This window comes from Castanea sativa, chromosome 10 (assembly GCF_040712315.1).
Source record: "Castanea sativa cultivar Marrone di Chiusa Pesio chromosome 10, ASM4071231v1".
Taxonomy (NCBI): Eukaryota; Viridiplantae; Streptophyta; class Magnoliopsida; order Fagales; family Fagaceae; genus Castanea; species Castanea sativa.
Window position 1 is genome coordinate 39,659,507 of NC_134022.1, and position 3,666 is coordinate 39,663,172.

At 28.2% G+C, this 3,666-nt stretch overlaps 1 non-coding gene across 1 annotated transcript; it reads right to left on the minus strand.

Annotated features, from left to right (window-relative positions):
* Nucleotides 1-3,586: 3,586 nt before the first annotated feature.
* On the minus strand, nucleotides 3,587-3,659 carry TRNAR-CCU (transfer RNA arginine (anticodon CCU)). Its single transcript has one exon. It is a non-coding gene; the product is annotated as a tRNA-Arg (tRNA).
* Nucleotides 3,660-3,666: the final 7 nt, after the last annotated feature.

Here is a 3,666-nt window from a genome sequence, read left to right on the forward strand (position 1 = left end):
GTAGCACGTTTAGAGAGAGTGCTGAAATAGGCCAGTACTACTGGCTACTGAGAATTTTGAGGCATGGAAAAATATGTGATATATAGGAGATATCCAAGTTTACTTTTTTATATGTTGGATCATTATGCTGGGGAATCTCATTTACTGTAGGGAGAGAGATATGACTGTTAGGGTTTTAAGTGACAGAATTTCTCATGTCTAAACTTTCTTGGTGCTTTTGAGATCCAATCTTAAGTATCCCTCATGCATAGAACCTTTACATTCTTATTGGTGGGTAGTGTGTAGTGTGACAATTAACAATTTTCATTTAGGCTGTGCTTTATATCAATTAGTGAATGGGTTTTGGTGAGGAGTAGCTTGGTCCATCATCTATATATATATATATATATATATATATATATATATATATATATATATCATGAAATTATAAAATTAATGAAAAGGAGAAAGAAAAGGGAAAGTTATCGAATAAAGCTTCTGAGTTTAACATTGTTTATTTTGGATATTTTTGTTTAATTATTGGAATCATGAGAGTGTCTATGAACATATCATATTCGGACAGGTTGATTATAGGAGTAAGAATTAAAGCTAAGTACTGTTAATTAGAGTATTACATAACTATTAGATTCCCAGAATTAATTCAACAAAGAGAGAGAGAGAGAGAGAGAGAGAGAGGGAGAGAAAGAGATTTGCAGAATTTAGTGGAAAAGGTTAAGAGTCCCTTTCTTTTGTTTCTTTTTCCTTTCTATCTGCATTTGCAACTATTTTATGTAATATTACGCGTTTTCAATTAAGAATTGTTTGTTGGCCCTTGCTGTGTGATTTCTAGCCAATCGTTTTCAAAAACGCTAAACTGGAAATTTCCCAAAAAAAAAAGAAATTCGACAGTATTTTTTGAATTACTGTTTCTGAAAATTGAAAACCGTATCACTGAACCAAACCACTTACAAAGGATTGTTTTCTTCTTCTTTATAAAAAATCCAGAAATTGTTTTTAGAATTAGTAACCAAATAGGCCCAAGCCCATAACTCATTTGGATGTCAAGGTCTTTTTATTCATAGATTAACATCCTATAGAGCTCTTGGGATTCGCTATGAAATTCTTAAAATCCTATTAATCCATTTTGAAATATGTGGACTAGATTTTACTATTTCATCGATTTTCATATAATCACTAACTATCAAAATTTTGATATTTCTTTAAATTATTGACGTGCCAAAATCAAATTCTTTCATTTTAAAATGTATAGATAAGATTTTTAGAACTCTATTATTGTGAAGTTGTATCCTTAAATATCTAGAGAATCCTAGCCCAACTTCTACCATGTAACATTGTTGTTTGAAAAGAAAATTGAAAATGCTCTTTAGTGCTTCATAAGTTTGTGCATGGATAGAGAATTTGAAGGATTACTAGAATTTCAAAATGATAGGATTGAAATGAATAAGAATTTCAAATTTATGAATTTAAATTTTCATTATTTGAACGAGTACATTCAAAAATAAGGAAATTAAAGTATAGTAATATTTACAATACTAATGATAATAGCGATGCTATGATGTCGTGGTGTTGGTGGTGATATAGTGTCGTGGTAGTAGTGGTATGGTAATGGTGGTGGTAACAAGAAGTTGTCATGGTAATAGCAGAAGGTGGTAGTTGTGGTGGTGGTGGTGGCGGTGGCGGCTGCGATGATTGTGGGTGGCCAAGTGACAATTCTATATATAGATCCATTTTATACTATATGTTCAAACAAATGTTGTTTTTACTAATTCGGTTGATATGGATTGATTGTTGTTGGATGCTCTACATAAATTAACGATTTTCAGGTTGAATATGAAGGCATTTATGAATGAAATACCTCTTGGAATCCCATCAAAAAATAAAAATAAAAATATAAATAAATACCACTTGGATTGTGCAGCTCACGGCTTATAAAATTGTAATTTTTTATTAACATTTTTAGTGGAGAATATTTAACCATCCAAAATAATAGATGAAATACCTTTTGGATTGTGTAGCTTGACAACTTTCTAAATTGTGAATTTTTTTTTTTTATAATCGTTTTTAGTGGAGAGTAAACCATCCAAATTATGAATCTGCTTAAGCAATATATTTACATTCCTAGATCAAAATTGAAAAATTCTATTGTGATTTATATATAACCTATTTTTCTGTCTTCTTTTTCCCTTCAAAATTACGCATAATATAATTGATATTAATTTATCAAATATCAGTATTGCACTTTTCACATCACTCATAAAATTCGAGGGTAAACTTTGTTCTAGAAATTTATCATTCTAAGTGCCACTATGTTTTTTTTTTTTTTTTTTTTTTGGTACTAGGTAGGAAACACAATGTCATACAATACCTAAAAATATTACATAAAATAGATTGCCATTTTTTCTTGGTGCCATTATGATGAATTAGTGAGGTCGACATTAATTGGTTATAACTCATTTTGGTTTAATTTACGAGCTCAAACGAAATGGGAGAAAACATTGAAGCCATTAAAATATACTATTTTAGTGTTATACTACTTAACAATTTTATATTATATAAACTTTGTAACAAATTCATTTTTGGGTTATAGTGTCTTCTCATAATTTAAATGCTTATAAAATATCAAGATGATAATATATTAATAACTATCTTATTTATGAAATTTATTAATAACTATCTTATTTATGAAATTTTGTATTATAAGCTTTTGTATTTTAAAAATTATATATAATACATTTATGTGTTGGGAAATAAATTTTTTTGGGTCAATTAGACCACCCTTATTGAGGATTATCGAAATGTCATTCCCCCTTGAGATTTGTATAGAGTATAGACTCAATAGTTAGTCCATGTCCTCTCAAATTAATTGTGATTAAACTAATGAAATATTTTAATTAAAAATATATATATATATATAATATTCTTATCCAAACTATAGATGAAATGACACTCTTCTCCATTGAGATTTATGGATGCATTACAAACCCTCTTTATACATGTATATATTAATAGGAATATTTTAAAAATAGAATATTCTATTAATAAGAACTTAATTGTTACATTTATACAAAAGGGAGGTGTCATGTTGTGAAACTATTTTTTTAAGAGGATTTCGTAAAATTTCAAGAAATGTTGATGTAATTTACCCAAAAATATTTGATCAATATAAAATTTTATGTGTTTTTATAAATGTCCCTTGGACTTTAATATGAGTGTCAATTTAGTCATTGTACTTTTGATTTTGATAGATTAAATAAATCCCAATATTTCCAAGTTTGTGACAAATCTAACCTTATTTTAGCGTTTTTCATTAAATCCTAATAAATTTAATTACGTGATATGCACATATGGTAATAATGGCATCAAAACTATTAATAATATGGTAAAAACTATAAATATGTACATATAATCCGATTAAATTCATTAAAATTTCTTAAAAAATATTAAGGGCTCGTTTGGTATACTGTAATAGACCCTATAATGTAATAGCTAATACATAGGAATAACTATTCAATTGTTTGGTTATGTTTCTATTACAATGAATAACTATTCTTTTTTCTTTTTTTTTTGCACAAAAAAATTAAAGAAGCGCGCTAGGTAGGGGTCGAACCTACGACTTTCTGCTTAGGAAACAGACGCTCTATCCACTGAGCTACAAGCGCAATTTGA